At 39.8% G+C, this 21,055-nt stretch overlaps 1 pseudogene; it reads right to left on the bottom strand.

Moving 5' to 3' along the window:
- Positions 1-810: 810 nt before the first annotated feature.
- Positions 811-15,719, bottom strand: LOC115679474 (uncharacterized; annotated as a pseudogene).
- Positions 15,720-21,055: the final 5,336 nt, after the last annotated feature.

Here is a 21,055-nt window from a genome sequence, read left to right as displayed (position 1 = left end):
AAGCAAAAGGCTAAGATTACTAGGAAACATTAGAAAATGACTTTACGAGAACGACGTATGAAGTCTTCCACAAGTTAAATTTTACTATCAGAAAACCGACCATTTTAAAAAACTTAATGGATTTTTTTTAACATTTGGAAAGAGCCCTACGTTATAGCTACTGGCTAGATATTATAATTGGCTTCACGACGTAGACAACTTGTTATATTTGTAGTATATGTATATGAAAAGATGCCGGCCCCATCTTTTGGAGAAAATTATCGAAAAAGTCATAAACCTATTGTAAACCTTTTGTATTTATGTCAATTCAATCCATCCAGCCAATTTTGGCCAATCGGCATTGACGTGATAATTTTTTAATATTTTTTTTCAAAATTTTAAACTTTTTCTTTTCTTCTTCTTTTTCCTTTGTTTTCTTCTTTTCTTTTTTTCCCCTTAGTGGCCGGAAATTCTCGCCAGCCACGGGCGAAGTCGGCCTCGCCTGCGGCCGTGCCTCGAGATGGAAGGTGGAGCCACGTTCGAACCCGGCATTGCCTTGATCCTTCCAGTTGCTCCACGAAATGCCTAACCCATCCCACTTGCTTTAGTTAGTAGTGCCACCAGAATTCAGTCTAACAGAAGATAATGGAGTCTTTCCAAAGCACCAATTAAGCTTATACGGGAGATTTCCAACGTACCAACGCACCAATTCAGTCCACTCACTTTTGACGATTTTCTGCAAAGAGAGAGAGAGAGAGAGAGAGAGAGAGAGAGAGAGAGAGAGAGAGAGAGAGAGGGGCCTTGAAAGGGAGATTTGCAAGTCACGTAGGTTCACAGTTGGTCGCCACCTTGCCCAGATCTAGGCGAGGGCAGCCACGCCAAGGCCTCGCCAACTACGAGCAAAGGCGGCCATGGCCTCACCAGCCACGGGCGAAGGACCTCGACATCCTTTGAAGAGTTTATGAGGCAATCCATGAGGGCCACATAATCTATAAAGTAGTTGTTAAATGGCACCGTTTCACCCATAATGGGATGTGTGTTTGAGAGGCATTGTCTGTTGAGAGAAGTTAATATAACTTCCTCGTGAGAGAGAAAACAGATAATAAAAAACATACGTACATCAAAGTAACGTACGTTCTCATCTCTCAATTTAGAAAACACACAAAAGGGTTCAACCATTACTTTGAGAAGACGATCGACATTAATGCCGTAGAAAAAGAATATTTCCTTGTGATTATATTCGAACCATCGTGAAGTTGTAGATTCGTCCAACATTCTCTGGTGATTTAATCTACATTCTTGGATAATTCTTCTATCGTGCGTCGAAAAGGTTAGTCGTATTCATCCTCGACTTTTTCCCAACATTGGTATCAGAGCCTGTGTTATGATCTCCGTCTTGTTTTTCTGTTGAGTTTTCACTTGTTGTTAAATAAGGAGATCATTCGTAAATCGATTTCCAAACTTTCTGCATGTTTAATGCGCTAAAATTGCTGTATTGATGGTCAACACGAACCGGGTGCGAAAGACGCTTCTCGAGGTTATAGGCGATTGTTCTGGTTGGCCATTTCCATAAACATTTTTTTTGGTGAAAATTGATTTTGATCACATATCCTAATAGATATCATCAAGACAAGCACAACGGTCGGTAGAACGCCACTGGGGGACGCCCACGTGCCCCCATGTGCGGCCATTCCAGCGCGTGCGCTGCAAGCGCGGATACTCCCGATCGACGTCCACCTGGACTGAGAACCCAACGGAGCGACCCGACCTGGTAACCTAACCCGAAAACCCGACCCAAAGACCCATTGACCGGTCAACGGACTACTGCTCGGACCAGCGTAAGAGCCGGTTTGAGCCCCTGGCGCATGCGCCACACACGCCACGCACTTAGGCAGCTCGTGGGAGCACGTAGGAGCTCCGATCGGAGTGTGATTGGTACCGAAATGTTCGTATCAAAATTCTATACATTGTGGAAAGTTATTTATATGTTTGAAGCTTTTAAAGATACAAAAATGCGTATGAAACCCCAACTACTCGTAATTTTTTTGGGGTATTGTTTTATTTTACTTGTATTTCCCTATAATTTTGGAAATACAGAAGCTAGCTTGTATGTAAATGACCACATACAAATAGTGTAGAGCATGGTTCCTTGATGGCATGTATAAAGCTTAACGTGCTTGCAATTTTAGTTCCAAGCAAACTCAAACAATGGCTGAAGATCCTTGTTGTATTTGCTTTTTGTATTCTGCATTTGATTATAGATGATGCATGAATTACTTGTGCTTTGGTTTACATCATGTTGTGGTCTATGATTATATGAGAGAATGTGATCATTGCATGATGTATTTTAATCGTCTTTTCCAGTGGGAGTTCATAGGTTGGTAAAATTCAAAGGAATCCTCACCTAGAACTTAAATTTTGTGCAAATTGAACAAAATTAATGATAGTAGACAGTCATTACACAGAAGCTGATTGAGAACATAGTGAACTTTCGTTTCAGTGTCTTTTGTTTAATTATCATTAATTTAGTTTGTCTTTGCTGCAAAATAAATATGTGTGTTAATGTGAAAAATGTGCTAGTATCATTCTGTGTTTATTGTGTCAATGTGTAGTTGTCATTGATTATGGCTTCGGCATCTAAGGCCATTGTGGCTGACCTCAACAAGGATGAGAAACTGAACGGTGGCAATTTCGATATATGGCATCGAAAGGTTTAGTACATCCTTGAAGAACAAGAGGTTTTGGAGACCCTCAACCACACTATGGTTGAACCTGAGCATGGAACTTCTGCTCAGCACAAAAGAGATCATGAAGTTTATTAAGCTTGAAAAAAGAAAAATAGCATTACTCGTAGCACGTTGCTGAGTTGTATGTAAGATGATCTCATGTGCGAGTTTGAAAGTTTTGAAAACGCTCAGGGAATTTGGGCTGTGCTAAAAGAAAATTTTGGGGCTATGTCTACTACTAAATTGAGGAGGCTCGCCATTAAGTTTGACACATTTCGAAAGTGCCAAAATCAAACTATGAGGTAGCATCTTCGAGAGATGTCAAGCATGATATGAGAGCTGAAGACAGCAAGCAGGTCATACCCTAATTAATGAATAGCAAGTTTAGGTTCTCATAAGGTCTCTTCCTGATAGTTGTGTGTATATGAAAATCAACATGATGCATGATGAGAATATCGTAACTTTTGATGATATAGCGTGTCATTTGGAATTAGATGATGAGTGCCTAGAGGCTGCGAGATCCTCTACACATGCTTATGTTGCTGGATCTGGTTCGCGCAAAGTTTTGGGCTTCAAGTGCAAGGAAAACTACAAATTCAACAACAAAGGGAAGGAGACTAGTCAGACGCCCAAGAGAGCTAAAACCTTCCATCACAAGAAGCGTGGTGGGAAGAAGAACAAGGCCAAGATAAAATACTACAATTGTGGCAAGCTGGGTTACTTCGCTCGTGAATGCACTGAGCCGAAAAAGGTACCAAATTACTCTATTACTTTGAGTAATGCTTTTGTTTCTAGCACTGTAATGCTTACTGAATCTCATCCTATGTAGACAGTAGACTTAGGAGCTACAGACCATGTAGCTAGAGACCGAGAAGCATTTATGGAGTATCGTCGGATACATACCGGAAATAGATAGATATATATTGGAAATAACTCAAAAATTAAAGTGAAGGGTATCGGCACATGTAAATTAAATTTACGTGGTGGTCAAAGTCTATTCCTACATGATGTCTTATATGCTCTTGATATTTTCATGGTGATTGTGTTGATATTAAATTTTAGACAGTTTATTATGGTTCTAGTCATGTACCGAATGGTTTTATGGTATTAGACATTGACTATGATGTGTTCAATGTTAAAGATGATGGTTGCTTTTCTGTGATTGCATCTTCTAGTAATGTGAAAGTTGATGCAAATAGTTGGCATGCTAGATTAGGTCACATTGGGTTACAAAGAATGAATATATTAGCTAGAGAAGGCCTTTTAGGGTCACTCGCTAAAATTGAACTGCCATATGTGAACATTGTCTCTTAGGAAAAGCAACTAGAAAACCATTTAGTAAATGAACCAGAGCTAAATTTCCATTGCAACTTGTACATTCTGACATTTGTGGTCCATTAAATGTGAGGGCGAGGCATAGAACCCCATATTTCATCACTTTTATAGATGACTTCACGCATTTCGGCTATATTTTTCTGATTTCTCATAAGTCAGTAGCATTAAATTGCTTTAGACGATATATGGTTTTAGTAGAGAATCAGTTAAACAAAACAATAAAGGCATTAAGAACTAATTGCGAACGTGAGTATCTATATAAACAATTCGAGTTTCTTTGTGATGAAAAGGGGATTGTAAGACATTTAACTATTCCTGGTACTTCATAACAAAATGGAGTTGCCAAGAGAAGGACTAGAACCCTATTGGAAATGGTTAGATATATGATGGCACAGGCAAATCTACCTATATCATATTGGGGAGATGCTTTATTGACTACTACCTATATACTTGTCCTTGTGTCCTCTAAATCAATCACTTCCACTCCTTATGAATTTATGGGGGAAAAGTGTCAAAAAAGTCCTAAACCTTTTGCATTGGTGACAATTTAGTCCTAAACATTTTGCATTGGTGCCAATTTAGTCCTAAACCTTTTTTGGTGCCAATTCAGTCCTAAACCTTTTGCATTGGTGTCAATTCAGTCCTAAACATTTTGCGTTGGTGTCAATTTAGTCTTAAACCTTTTTTTGGTGCCAATTCAATCCTAAACATTTTGCATTGGTGCTAATTCAGTCCTAAACCTTTTGTATTTGTGCCAATTTAACATCAAATTGTTGACATGCATATATATATATATATATATATATATATATATATATATATATATATCAAGTGTGCTTTTGTATATGTGTTTTCCTGACTATCCCTATTGTTGTTGCTGTTGGTTGGGTGATTTGAATTTTGCTTCTGCATGTGCTTATTCGTTAGAGAATACGATGGGTCGGCGATGCCTCCTGAGACGTTGCAATTAAATGACCTATGAAAGGGGTGTCGCGCGCTTGAGGCTCGAGTTGATTAGGGCGCGGGGCGTGACACATTTCAAAATCAGTGACAGTTTATTGTGAAAGTTAAGTAGACATTGCCTATGTGAAAGACCCTAAGTATTATAGTAGGATGAAGCACATTGACAAAAAGAATAATTTCATCAAAGATATAATAGCGCAGAAGGAAGTGGTCCTACAATATATTTATACCAAAATGATGGTTGCTGATATATTCACGAAGGCTGTTTCTAGAGACGTGTTCTTGACCCACAGGATGTCTCTAGGGTTACGTAGAATATGATATGTAATATTGTTGAGGATAATTGGATTATGTGTGTGTATGTATTGTACTTATTTTTCTTTTTATGTATTGATGTTTTATTAATTAGTACAATATGTTATGAGACTAGTACAAATACACATATATTTGTTGAATGGTATGTCACCAGGTAATGATTGGCTCTCTCACACGAGCAATCACCTCAAGCGCTATAGTAAGCGAGCTGAGATGAGACGAGACGATATGTACTATAAATGCTGAAAGAGCAAATTTAGTACTATATTTAATTTTACGTTGTCTTGATTAGAATCAATATGAGGTCTTTGCTTTATATGTGATAAGACCGAACCTGATAGTCCCACAACCATGTATGCCTGATGGAAGCCGGACGCGAGTACTTAATTGGGCGCCGTAAAAAGCGAGCTAATATAACACTCCAGCTAAACATATGTACGTGAGTAGCATGTGACTATTTTTAGGCTAAGATCCATATAGTGGATATGTTTAATAAATGACATATGCTCTTATAGAAAGAAAAATCCACTATAGCATGTAATTTATGCTACATGTGTTTTTATCGACCAATAAGGGAGGTAAGTGAAATTATCCCTATTTACTCATCGTGTGAGTCCTTGAGGTAATTTATAAATTAACTATCTCATTTTGTGCCCTTTGTTACTTCTAAGTATGTTCTCAAAGTAACATACCAATGTTGCTACTTTAGCATGTTACCGGCGGTCATGAAAAAATATGGCTTTATGGGACATGTCTAGGAAAACAATTGTTTTGAAATGGAGAGAGACATGAATGCATGTGACATTCTGAATTTCGACCAATTTTCGGGATTTATGAAATGAATATTTCTTCAATGTGCTTTAGTTAAATTTCGCTCTGAATTGATCACTCTCGAGTAGACTAACCGTTAGGGAATGGCTAGCTAGGAATCAAGTACGTGGACCTAAGAACTCGGCCTTGGATTGACACTTCGACCATAATGATTGGCGAGAGAATATTTTGGGCCATTAAAGGCCGATCCAAGGATGGTTACGGAACGATTCGCAAATGATGTGCAATTGAATCGCGGATGATTCCGCATGGCCATTGTATGAATTTCGAACGGTTCTAATCCAAACGATCGCGTCATTCGGAACTATCGATTGACCCTCAGAATTACATGACAACCGAGGTCACCATGGCTCGAGTAAACTTAGATATGGCTCGATATCGAATCGGCCACGAGTTGATACGCGTAAATTCCTAAAAGCCGCCCGTTAGTTTGATATACACTAAAGTCACGTTCAATTGAATTTGGCCATTAATTAGAATCCGAATTGGGTATTGAATTTTCAAAATTTCCACGATTAATTTGTCGGACGTCGTCTCATCAAACGTGGCCAATTATCGGGTTGATCTGAATTTTGGAAAAAGGAGAATTGGGCAAGATTTTGTGAATAATGGATCCCCTCTCCTCCCTCTCTCCTCTCTCTCTCCTCTCCTTCTTTCCCGCTGGCTCCCACGTTGCTGCTGACTCCCTGCTGCTCCCTCACGCTGCTGTTTTGCTCACTAGTTCTGCCTTGGCTTGTTGACTGCTGACTTCCTCTCCCTCACGTACTGCTTCTTTCTCTGCTTCTGCCGCTGCCATGCCTCTGCTCTGCTGACTTCTGCTTCTGTTCTGCTTTGTTGACTGCTGCTGCCCACGCCTCTGCTGCTGCTGCAGCTGCCCATGATCGACTTTCCTGCTGCTTATGCTTCTACGTTGCTTGCTGCTGCTGTTTTTGCTTCATTTCTGCCCCACGTTGCTGCTGCTGCTACTTTTTCCCTTCTATTTCTTCTTTGCTTCTTCGGCTCCTTCATTTTGCTTCTGCTTCCTTTGGCTTCTGTGGCTTCTTGCTTCTCCATTTCATCCCGCCAGACCAGCTGCTCGCTGACCACCACAGCCACGCCGTTCAGCCACCGTGAGCTCAGCTCACCGCCGGAGTTGCTGCTGCCTTTTCTTCTTAGTTTTCTTGCTTAGGCTAAGAGTAAGTACTCTCTAAGCCTTGGTTAGGATAATGGGTTACTAATGGACATGTTTAGGGGTGGATTAGAGGCTGTGGATAGTTGGCTTAGTGGTTATATGTGCTGGATTTGCTGAATGGCTTGTGTTGGTTGATTTTCGAATTCGCTACTGCATTGCCTCGGTGTTTTGTTATTTTTGTGGAGACTTGTGTGGGCAGAATTTTAAGAAGGGTTCTTCATAAAAGTTTCTCCTAACATCTTATATTATAACATAAATTAAATCTGGAATTTTTGAAGATCATTTAGGGTCATTCGTAAGTCCATTTTTGGACTATCAAAACTGCTGAAATTACTGTTTACCCGACCTTCTTGTCTTCCCGAATTTTTATAAAATTTTCCAGGCCTTATTTAAACAAACTTCCCTCAAAAAAATTGTTAAGAACACTTATTTCTGTGACATATAAAAATTTTAGAGCTTTCCAAAATGATTTGGGTACCGAATGAGATGCATTTTCATGGTCAAGCGGCCTGACCGGACAGGTTGAATTTCGTCTGACTTCAAGTGACAAAAAGAGATGTTTACAGTCGGAACTGAGTTTTGAGTTCTTGATGGAAAATGTTTATCAAGATGTTTTATATGACATATCCAAATTTCAGAATTTTTAAAGTTTATTTACTATTTATTTCATAAGGATTTCGGTCACTGCACAACAGCCCAGTTTGGCTCCGATTTTGTATATACTCGGTTTTTCTCTCTCTCAGGAACTATTCGGTGTTACCATGATATTTTGACGGATTTAGTTAATATTTGGCTAATTCACAAAGATAAAAATTGTTAATGATTATTGAGGTGTGTGCTTGGTCACGACACGTTCCGTCTAGGCGGGAGTTCTAGACGATGCCCGATGGGAGTTCGGATGCCGTTGGGTACCCGGTTTGCCAGGGGGTGTTCGATCCCCAATGTTGCCATCTGGTACCCGGGGTTGCCGAGGGGGTGTTAGATCCTAGACGATGCCGATCGTAGTGGAGGCCGGATCGATGCTCCTAAGTGGAATGCCGTTGGGTACCCGGCTTGCCGGGGGTGTTCGATCCCTAACGTTGCCATCACCGACGTAGCGGGATGATGTCTAGTTACGCCAGAAGACCGGCGGGAGTTCAGTGGCCCGAGGGGTCGTTAATAACCTTGACTTAATGAGTGCGATTTGCATTGGGGAATGCTTTGCCCAAGTTAATTGATGAGCACGTCTGGATTATTAACCATGTTATGCTTGATTACGCTTTGAATTGTGTTGTACTTGCTTAATGAGCAATTGGCCATGTTATGGCGGGATTCTAACGTGCAAAGCTTGCGTATGTGCTGAGGCGAGGTAAAGGCGCATGTGATTGCTATGACATATTGGATGTCGGTATTACATGATTAGGATTGTTCGGAGGTACGCGTTAGCCTAAACGAGGCTTAGGTAGTTACTTATTGAGATTTATCTCATCCCCGTGGTTAAACATTTTCAGGTTTGGAATGACGAGTGGTCATCACGTGCGGTTTGGAGTTCTAGGGTGATGTTGGGCATTGGATGTATCATCCTTTTGGATGCCCTGTTGTAGATGAGTTTAAGTTAACCTCCCTTTTGTATCCGTGGCCTCGCTAGGAAGTAGTTTCGTGTGAGGCTTGTAAGTGTGTAAACTTCCTAGGGTTAACATTGTGAGTTTTTGTAAGTGACTTACTGATTTTTATGAAAAGTGTCTTCCTGACTATCCCGTTAAATTGTATGTTGTATGGAGAGTTTGTATCTGCTTCTACTTACGCTATTCGTTACTGTTTGGTTTGGGTCGGCGACAAGTCCTGGGATGTCGCGTACATTACGACCTCGGAGGGTTGATCGCGCGCTCGTAGGGGTCGGGGCGTGACAATGCGAAGGAAGACTATTGTTGTTTTACATCTATCATATGCATTTACCGGTCAACCAATTATTTCACCTTCTACGGCTTCGGAAATAATTGTAAATACATGGTATTATGAGAATGGTGAAGTATAACCTTTAAGGGATAGGTATACTTAGACTGATGTAACAAAATATGTCTGGGGTACTATGAGACATCATTTACTTATTTTTTTCTTTTTGGGTTGTAGCCGTTATGTTATCCCTAACAAGTGCATAATTTGAGCTCACAAGTGTAGTTGTAGTCATTGGTCGCATGGCTTTTTCGCCAATATGAATCGTTTCTAAAGTATATGAATGTTGAATGCCTTATATTCTTGATAGAGCATTATCAAGCCCATCATGTTTGAGTGGGAAATGTTAAATGGCACCATTTCGCCCATGATGAGATGTGTGTTTGAGAAGCACCCTTTGAAGTGGTGTCATTGGTTGTCTGTTGAGGGGAGTCATTATAACTTCCTCACAAGAGAGAAAACAAATAATAAAAAAACATTCGTACAGAAAAGTAACATACGTTCTCCTCTCTCAATTTACAAAACACACAAAAGAATTCTATCGTTACTTTGAGAAGACGATCGGCATTAACGCTGTGGAACAAGAATATTTTCCTTGTGATCATATTTGGACCATCGTGAAGTTGTAGATTCGTCCAACATTCTCTGGTGATTCAATCTACATTCCTGGGTAATTCTTTTGTTGTGCATCAAAAATGTTAGTCGTCTTCATCCCTGACTTTTCCAAGCAGTAGTTGATGTCTCCGCCTTGACGATGCTGCTCGTATGCAATTAGTTTTCGAAATTGCGACTCGGTTTGGTCCTGTACACTCAAGACCGGTATCTTGAGTTTCCCGTTGTTGAATTTGATGTTCTTCAGGTGTCGCCCTGGCGCTGCCCTTAACTTGACTCCGGATTCCCTGAGCTCTGTTGGTGAGGACATGAACAGGAATTTCTCTTTCATCAGCAGGGCTCTGCCGTCTAGCCGGGGCACATTAGGCAAGCCAGAAGTCCAACATGTGTGCACTAAATGAAGAATTTGTTTGCTCTCGCGAAGTGTCAGATATCGGCTCGAGTCTCCTAGTTCGAAATTGATATACCTGTTTGCTATATCGATGAGCTCGAGATGCTCGTCCGGACCTTTAGTCAGGTCATATAGCTTGCTCAAGACGAAAAGCGGGAGTTGGTTCTCTAGCAGCAGAAATCGCGCCGGAGGCAGTACCGAGTCAAATCTGCCTCCATGAGCGGGTCGTCTTTGTCTCTCAGTTTCTCCATTTTGTACTTGCGGAACAACTCTACTATGAAACAATCATCAATGAGCATCTTCGCTAGAAACTTTTCTTGGGAGAGGTCAAGAGTTTCCGCATAGCAATTACGCACCCTCATCGCTAGAAACTTTTTTTGCTCCTCCATGGATTTGAATTTGTCATTTCCAGAGTGATAAGGGCCGACAACCAGAATCTCCGGTTCATAGGCTTTGTCATTTACTTTGCGCACTTGATGTCAAACCCTAAATATACTATGCTTTGGCGGTGTCGAAGGCACGCCGCAAAGCATATTCTCAATGTAGATCAAGACATGATCTTGCGTTCCCGATTGCTCATTGTTTCTAGCATACTGTATAGGTCACAATATAATTAACGTGATAATAAGCCTGTGGTAAAGCACGATGATGATTTTTCATTTTCTTAAAATGGTTTTTTATGTGCTTCCCTTTCATTAAGCTGTATTGTGGCTATACTTTATAGCTTAGTATGGTAATTACACTTCATGATTGTTATCATAAGCTTATGTTTTGTAGGTAAAATGGAGCGTCAAGCACTTTTCCGGCTAGAGATTTAGGAAAGCTCACGCATTTCTTCAGTGAATTCGAAAGAACAGTTAAGCAAAGAAGAAGCAGCACTAATCAATAACTAAGCAATAATTTATTTAGCAATACTCTAAAGCAGCATTTATGTATATAAACCTTATGAACTTGGCTTCACCTAATCCTCATGCGTAAAGCCACAGTAAATGGAGTAATCCTAGAACAATAGAGAACTTTTTAGACATTCTGCTTGGTGGGTGAGTAAGAGCTAATTTCTCTATCCGCCTTAACGATCCCAATAATATGTACCCCTCACTCTCTTCAATATGTTATTATTTGTTATTTTAGTGTATATCTCATTCTAAGAAATTTCATCAAATATGTAAAAAGTTATCAGTAATAAAATAAGGGCCATTTTAGAAAATGTCCTTGTATGTACTATTGACAACTTTAAAGTTTGGTCATCTTATTGTGACATATATGGTCCCTAAACTAATCTCTAACATTTGCAAAAAAAAATAAAATCCGAAAACAATTTCAGGACAAATTCCGTGTTTCCGTGTGATTATCAGTGGAAAAGGCTAACTAAGCACCAAAGTTGAACACGTGCTGTTAACATTGAATATAAACAAACCAATTGTTTTAGGAAAAATCCCTGTACTGTTGCCCCAATTTAATTTTGCTCGATGTACTTTCCTTTTTTCAACAAATTTGATTACTAAATAAATTAATACACTATAATCTTACATTTACTTGGTGTGTTCTCATTTTGAGCTACTTTCAATGGATGTTGAAGGCGTAAAAACTTCGTTGAGGTTAGAATGGAACAAATTTGAACCAAGATAAAACACATAGATATCATTAAACGCAATGGGAACCGATGATTAGAGGTTAGAGGAGGCGAGACAGGCTTCTAGCATACCATATAGACGATTGTTTTCTGAATTTTTCTTTTTACCTAAGAATATAAGGAATTTTGGACCTAAGGAGATAGGGGCACAGGCCCCTCAGGTAAGCTTCCGATTAAACCTTGGACATAAGTTTAGAAATTATGAAGGATGAAAATAATCAGTTTCCACATAGAGAGAAGACAGCAAAACACGGATGTAACAATACATATATTTTCTTCCATCCTCTAGCAATGAGGATGAATTGATACACGAGCGACTTTGTCCGGTTGTTTCACCAGAATTTTGCTCCTGCGGCGAAATATCTTTTACCGAAAGTCGTTTTCTTCGATTTTTAATGAGAGAAGACCAAATTCTATGCCGATTCTGGACAGGAGATATCTAGGCGAATTACGGAATCAACTAGCTTGAATCAAAACGGTACAAACTTGAACTGTGTCGAAAGTTAATCGACGACAAACTCAGAGCATACAATGGATACAAATGTATATAGACTTCACCGGAATCTGATCGATGACAAGACCTAATTACACGAGAATATTGCACTGGAATCTAATCGATAACACAATACGGGGATAAAGATAAACGCCGAACGATGTGAATATGAAGGCTATTGTTAAAGGTTACAACTAAGTAATTGAAAGTACTGTGCAGGAAAGCTTAAAGATAAATTTAAGGGGAGAAGAATACTATAAGTGCCAAAAGTTGTGTACGACGCTCACTTTGATGCCAAAATTTTTTTTTGATCACTTCAGTGCTAAAAATTTTCAAAACGATCACTCAAGTGTGGCATTTTTTTATTAATTTCTGAAGCTAACGTGGCTCGCCGGAGTTGGCACTTAAGTGATCGTTTTTAAAAAATTTTAGAACTGAAGTGATCCAAAAAAGCTTTTGGCATTTAAGTGATCGTTTTTCCTCCAATTTGGCACTTAAGTGAGCCGGCGAAAACTTTTGGCACTAAAGTGAGCGCCGTACACAACTTTTGGCACTTCGAGTGTCATTCTCCCTAAATTTAAGATAACATTTTGTTTGATTTGTGCAGGGGGGCTTTCTGGTTGCTCCACTGATGGTATTTATAGGGAAGACATGGTAACCGTCCTTCGATCATGTTCAGTGGTTATGCTTCTAGCTGTTTTGCTTCTTCAAGCAACTTTTGTTAACCTCGTCCATGTTCCTTTGTTTTCACATAATAACTGCTCCTAGGCGATGCTTAGCAACTTCTATTGACCGCATCTGTTCTCCTTTATTTTCGTAAACTTTGTCTATGTTCTCAATAACTGTCTCCCACGTGTAGAAACAGTTTTTATGGCCATCAACGTTCACTCCATGACTTGGTCTTTGAATGGTAACCGTTTCCTCCATAGCACATATCTCCGATGTTAGTTACTTTAGCAGCTTTTAAGTTTCGAATGTTACCCATATTGGTGGTTATGAATTGTCCATTACCATATTTTGGCAATTGGACAAGTGACATTAAAGATCGTTCTCGTCGATCAGCACGTGTTGGCTCTTGTACCCAGCGATAGACCAATACGTGCATGATCTCACTCATGTGCTAGACACGTGATTACCTTTATCCTTGTTCACGTGCCACTCACATGCCTTCTTTATTCACGTGCCAGGCATGCATGTATAGACAACCATATTATTTTTGCATGTCAACACCTGTCGACATGTGGCACTTAATTTAAACTAAATACACTAAATATGATTTAAATTTGTATCATTTAATTAACAACACGAAGATATTCTTCAACTTAATTTTCTCAATGCATAATAAATGATCTCGACAGTCAAGTATTAGAATAGGGAAGGGAAATTCATAAGACTTGGGGCCTATTTGGTAACGTTTTTGTTTTTCTATTTTTTTGTTCTTTTATTCCCCGGAACATAAAAAGAACAAAAATCAATTTGGTAACATCAGTCAAATTTTCTATTCTTAGGAATAGAAAAGTGGCCAGGAAATAGATTTAAAACATAAATAAGAAGTAAAAAAAATCTACTTTTATGTTGTCAGTAACAAAAATAGAAATAATAGAGAAACAATATCATCTCTCTCTCATTCACAATATATTCTCATGCTAAACCCTAAACCCAAATCCTGAAACCCTAAACCCAAATCCTGAAACCCTAAACCCTAAAATCCCAAACCCCAAACTCGAAACCCTAAAACCTAAACACTAAAGCTATAAACCCCAAAACCTTAAATCATAAATCCCAAACCCTAGAACCCTAAACCATAAAACCCTAAAATCCTAAACCCCAAACCCTAAAAACCTAAACCCAAAACCCTAAAACCTAAACCCTAAAACCCAAACTCTAAAAACCAAAACCCCAAACCTCAAACCTTAAATCCTAAATCCTAAACTGCAATTTTGTCAATCACCACCCGGTATTTGCTTTGTCTATAAGAAGTAATTTTCTTTATGATTGTATTAAGGTCATCCAATTATATATTATAATATATTCTGATATTATTTCTAGTCCAGTTTTGTCTAAACATGAATTGTTAGGTCTCAATTGACATTTTCATGATTAAATGAAAAAATTGGGAGTAGAAATTTTTAGGGTCGTACCAAACGCATTTTTATTCTTTTTTTAGTCTGGGAATATAAATTTTGTACAATTACTAAATGCACACAGAATGCTGCATAATTGCAGAGGAAAAAAGAGGAGAGAGGAACCTGCAATGTCATAAAGGCAGGCAAAAAGAATGGCGAGCAATGAGCAGAACAATGCGATCACGAGATACAGCGGAAGCATTCTTGGTCTGGTTACAAGGCAATGATCCTGCATGATCATCTCCATTTCAGGATGCGTGATTGAACTGAAAAATCCAGTCCCGCGCCGCTGCTCAACCATTTGTATCCTGCCGATTACAAGGCAAAGATCCTGTACGAGCAGCTCTGCTTCACGGCTAGCCAAGGTATGCTCAACCTGATCAAGGTAGAAAAGGGAAAAAAAGCAAGAAGAAACAAGGCTCAGTTTCATCCTCAAAATTCAGCTGTATATGATCACATTCAGCCTCCATTGTATTGTTCTAGAATACAGACTACGGCATAACCCGAGATGATCAGGTACTACCTCATGTGCAGTGACAGTTGCTGTTTCCGCATCCGTCTTGCAAAAGTGAAGTGATTCTGGGGACACATCAATCTTCCCGCCGGTGTGGAAGCCTGCAGATAAATCGGGACAATCCAACACCGAGGCCCTCCAACCAGGGCCCTCCAGACGCAAGGTCCAAGAAGGTGAACCGTGATCTAAATTTTGCCAGACCCGCATCTTACACGACCGTCCATTGGAGATTCCAAAACAACAGAGACTGTACTGATCATGCTTCGGTTTCGACTTGTCACGAACTTGTTCACGGTTTATCGCCTCGACAACACGTTCAGCAATCGACCGGGTCCTCCCAGCCTCAAATGGTTCCGATAAAGATGATGGCAACAAGCGACTGACAAACGAGGATCCAAGAAGGAACGTAGATGTAGTAGTGATGAAGATGATGGCGGCGCGTGAGGAGACGCGCCGAGAAGGGATGGTCGGCTGCAGCGAGCGAAAAACGACGAACCCTGCCATAGTGAGCTTGGAGCAGCGGGAGTGGGACGTGACCTGGAGAAACGGGGAAGCGCATTGAGCGCGCTTTTGCTCCTATGGAGTTTGGAGAAGAAACCGATGAAGCAAATGATGCCTAGGGTTCGTGTCTACCGGGTTTCGCTCAACAATCCTGCAGCTGCAACTGCAACTGCAAGAAGGAATCAAGAAGAAGCAGAAGATGATGATGATGGAGAGGATGAGGAAGAAGAAGAGCAAGAAAAGGAGGAAAAAAAAAAAGGAGACACGTAGAAAGCGAGGTGCGAAGAATCCGTAATTGTACAATTTTGTCGCGTCTGCAGTTTTGATTCTGTTCGCAGCGATAATCCCTGTCGAGTTGTTGGTTGCGGCACGCTCCGACTCGGTCTTATGCGATAGGGTGAATTCCCTAAAAACCCTCAAACTTTTGGCCAAATCTCAAATCTGCCATAAACTTTTTTTTTATCTAAAAAAAATCTCAAATTTTAAGTCATGTTCAATATATAAGGTTTGGGATTTGTACACTTTCAAATCTTCTTAGTATTTAGACGTGGGCATAAGGACACTTGAAGTGGCAAAAGTTTCATGCGGCGCTTACTTTCGTGCTAAAAGTTTTCGTCGGATCATTTTTATATCACTTTTAAAAACAACGATAGCTTATGTACTAACTCCGATTTAGGTTACCGGAAATTCAATGTAGCAATATTTTATTAATTTCTCCGATCAAAGTGGCTCGCCGACTCGTCCAGTTATCATATATACCCCCAAACGACATCATTCACATGTTTTGCCCCAACTATAAACCCTAAATCAAACAATCAAGCGTTTTCCCAAATTGGAAACCTTTTCTCTTGAGGGTACCTTTCGTCCATAATTATGGATTATCTAACTTAGTAGTGTATGCAGCCATTGATCTACCCTTTATTCACTAATTTTTTTATGCACTAAATCTAATTAGTTAAATAAAACAAGTAACGAACTAAATTACATATGATTTTAGTTTGTTCTACTTATGTTTACTTTTCTATTAAAGGTTTCCTTCGGTTTTACTATTAAAATTTTAAAATGTAAGCTGTAATGATTATGTTTAGAGATATTTTTCTCTTTATCTATTTTTTCGAATTTTAAAACTAAAGTATTCGAATTGTAGATAAAAAATAAAAGTTGTATTGCTAAAATAAAATCTCATGAACTTTGTTCCTATCCATATTTATTAACTATTAAATTCAATGAATTTCTCTATTCTATGTAGATTTCTTCCTGTGTTGTGTTGAATTATTTGAATAAATTAAGTTATTATTTAAAAGAGCAATAATTTATATATAAAGAACATGTGTGTTTAGTTCGTTCCAATTTTATTTTATTTTTTGTTAAGCAGCTTTCTTTGTTTTAACTTTTCTATTTTTGTTTGATTTACTTTATTCTTTCCTTCGTTAAAGACATTTTGTGGAACGAAAAAGTTATGCCATTAAATGATAGTGCACGAAAATAAATATGCGATATGAAGAACAAAACACGGTGTACCAAATTGGCATTAATTTAATTAGTAAGTAAATTCTCCATTTTTCAAGTGAAATAAAGAATCCATCTGATTTTATTTCTATAGTAATAAAAGACAATTCAAGAACTTAGGTGGTGTGATCTCCTATCGTTAGCACGAATTCTAATTCTTCTTTGAACGCAATTCAAGTGCCTTAATGGCTCTATCTATGGTTCTTCAAATAAGCACAATTTGAGGGCCTTAATGGATTGAACTGGAATGAGATAGCACGTATCTGATTCCCTTTCACGAACCGAATTAAGGACTTGAAGGCTTGCTCTCAGATATAAGATGGTTGAGGTCTCGATGACTCGAATATTTGGTGAGGTCTTGAGGATTTAGTTCTAAATTCTTGATGACCCGAAATTATCGGACTCGTGTTTTTGCACTTTTTTTAATTTTTAAGAACTTCTTGATAGCAACTCCACAAAATTTAAAGTCTCCGTTTGTCCATTCGAAAATGAACAGAGATACCCCATGTTTATAGAGAGGATAGGAGGACTCTTCTTATTGGTCAAATTAAGATTGTATATCCGCAATTGAAATTTTGATCAATACTTCCTTTGATTTAAATAAATACCAAACCCACTTTGAATTAGATATGGATAAATGCTGATTTGATTTAGCTCATCCAGTCGACCAATATCTTCGTTCGAGTTTAATTGTTCTAACATGAACACATATCCTAATTCGATTGGACAATTATGCTTCCAAATAAGAATTGCCAATAGAATTTTATCCTAATTTGAAGTGATTTCACTTAATACATTCGCCGATCATATTCTCGTGTTACATGTCAATTAGAGTTTACATACCAAACATTACACGATTACACAGAGAAAATTTGCAACGATCGTCTCATGTATATAATCTCACGGAGTCCCTACTAAGGAAAAAATTGCAAGCGCACTTGCCAGGATTCATCCTGACCTCATAAACGCGAGAGTGAGCTTTAGCACCTCAGGAGTGAAAGAAAAAGGCATTTGAATGCAGTTTACGCATTCCATAATTGTCATAGTATTTCTGAACAAAAAAAATTGTCATAGTATCACATAGATGACAGATAAAGGCAATCATCCGAGCGAGAATAGCAGCATTTGATTCTACTGGTCCTAGCTTCTCGTGCTGTGCTGGTGCAGCTCGAGTATCGTACCCCGGAGAGGCCATTGGTGGCGAGCCGATGTAATCATCTTCCACCTCGTCCCTACAGACAAGCGGTCAGCTACCTTGCAATACACTATAACCTTGTTGAAATGGAAAACTCGCTTGTCAAGGCTATTCGGAATCACAATCACCACCCAGAAAACATCGTATATAACTATCAAGTATAGTCAGGAAGCTACATTGATTTGAATTTGATCGAGACACCATTGATGTAAGTAAGACCTGTCTCCGACCAATACTTACTCTGACCAACCACGAGAATCAGCACAATGACTCGTCTCCCCGACCAATTACGTCGGAATCACAGAATGCTGCATAATAGCAGAGGAAAAAAGACAGAGGAACCTGAAATGTGACAAGAGACTTGCTAAAGGCAGGCGAAAGAAATGGCGAGCAATGAATAGAACTCTCCGATCACGACATACGGTGGAGGTATTGGTAGTCCGATTACAAGGCAATGATCCTTCATGATCATCTTTACTTTAGGCACCAGTGAACTGAAATATCCAATCCAGTAAGGCTGCTCAACAACTTGTATGCATTGGATTACAAGGCAAAGATCCTGTAAGAGCATCCCTGCTCCATGGCTAGCCCTGGTACGCCCAACCTGATCAAGGTAGAAAAGGGGAAAAAAAGCAAGAAGCAACAGGGCGCACAGTTTCATCCACAAAATTCAGCTGTATATGATCGCATTCAGTCTCCATTATGTTGTTCAAGAATACAAACTAGAGCATAATTAGAGATGATCAAGTACTACCTCGTGTGCAGTGACAGTTGGTCTTTCCGCATCCATTTTGCAAAAGTGAAGTGATTCTGGGGACACAGCAATCTTCCCGCCGGGGAGGAAGCCTGCAGATAAATTGGGACAATCCAACACCAAGGCCTGCCAACCAGGGCCCTCTAGATGCACGGTCCAAGAAGGTGAACCGTGATCTAAATTTCGCCAGACCTGCATCTTACATGACCTTGAAAGTCCATCCGAGATTCCAAAAGACTGAAGACTGCATTGATCATACTTCGTTTTTTCTTTGTCACGAACTTGTTTGTGCTTTATCGCCTCGATGACACGTTTGGCAATCGACCTGGTCCTCCCAGCCTGAAATGGTTGCGGTCCAGGAATCTTCACTTGAAATCCATAGATGAAGGAAGATAGTTGTACTGATGATGAGGGCGATGCGCGAGGGGACGCGCCGAGAAGGGTTGGTTGGCTGAACGACGATCCCTGTCGACGATCCAAAGAAGGAACGTAGTTGTACTCAGATGTTATCTGCTTCGACCTCTTCCCTACCAACAAGTAGTCAGGTACTTTGCAATACTATATAACCTTGACGAAAGGAAAACCGGCTTGTCAAGGCTTTTCGGAATCACAATTACCACCCAGAAAACATCCTATATCACTATCAAGTATAGTCAGGAAGCTACACTGGTTTGAGTTAGATGAGACACCATTGATGGAACACCTGTCTCCGACCAATACTTACTCTGACGAACCACTAGAGTCAGCACAATGACTTGTCTCCGACCAATTACTTAGGAATCACGGAATGCTACATAATAGCAGAGGAAAAAGAGGAGAGAGGAACCTGCAATGTGATAAAGGCAGGCAAAAAGAATGGCGAGCATTGAGCAGAACAATGCAATCACGAGATACAGCAGAAGCATTCTTGGTCTGGTTACAAGGCAATGATCCTGCATGATCATCTCCATTTCAGGACGCGTGATTGAACTGAAAAATCCAGTTCCGCGCCACTGCTCAACCATTTGTATCCTGTCGATTACAATGCAAAGATCCTGTACAAGCATCTCTGCTTCATGGCTAGCCAAGGTATGCCCAACCTGATCAAGGTTGAAAAGGAAAAAAGAGCAAGAAGCAACAAGGCTCAGTTTCATCCGGGAAATTCAGCTGTATATGATCACATTCGGCCTCCATTGTATTGTTCTAGAATACAGACAACGGCATAACCCGAGATGATCATGTATTACCTCTCGTGCAGTGACAGTTTCTGTTTCCGCATCCTTCTTTCAAAAGTGAAGTGATTCTGGGGATACAGAAATCTTCCCGCCGGGGAGGCAGCCTGCAGATAAATCGGGACAATCCAACACTGAGGCCCGCCAACCAGGGCCCTCCAGACGCAATGTCCAAGAAGGTGATCCATGATCCAAATTTCGCCAGACCTGCATTTTACGTGACCGTCCATTCGAGATTCCAAAACAACAGAGATTGTACTGATCATGCTTCGGTTTCGTCTTGTCATGAACTTGTTCATGCTTTATCGTGTTGACGACACGTTCGGCAATCGACTGGGTCATCCCAGCCTGAAATGGTTCTGATTATGATGATGGCAACATGCGACTGACAAACGACAATCCAAAGAAGGAACGTAGTTGTAGAGATGAAGATGATGGCGATGCGCGTGGAGACGCGCCGAGAAGGGTTGGTCGGCTGCAGCGAGTGAAAAACAAAGAGCCCTGCCGTAGTGAGCTTGGAGCTGTGGGGGTGGGACGTGACCTGGAGAAACGGGGAAGCGCATTGAGCGCGCTTTTGCTCCTTTGGAGTTTGGAGAAGAAACCCATGAAGCAAATGACGCCTAGGATGTGTGTCTACCGGGTTTCGCTGAACAATCTTGCAACTGCAACTGCAACTACAAGAAGGAATCTGTGAAAATGAACTGTAAAATATATTTATGATTATAATTAGCTAGAATCAAGGATTATAATTAGCTAGTTTAGAGGATATATTTTTTAAGATTCTTTCTTTTCTTTGTATATATATACGCTTCTAGGTCATTTTAAACTAATGAAGAAGATATACAGAAAAGTGAGGAATGTTGT

This window comes from Syzygium oleosum, unplaced genomic scaffold (assembly GCF_021117445.2).
Source record: "Syzygium oleosum isolate NSW1041296 unplaced genomic scaffold, Sole_v2.1 Sole_v2.04, whole genome shotgun sequence".
NCBI lineage: Eukaryota > Viridiplantae > Streptophyta > Magnoliopsida > Myrtales > Myrtaceae > Syzygium > Syzygium oleosum.
Note: the sequence above shows the minus strand (reverse complement) of the source record. Positions and strands in the feature narration are given on the sequence as shown.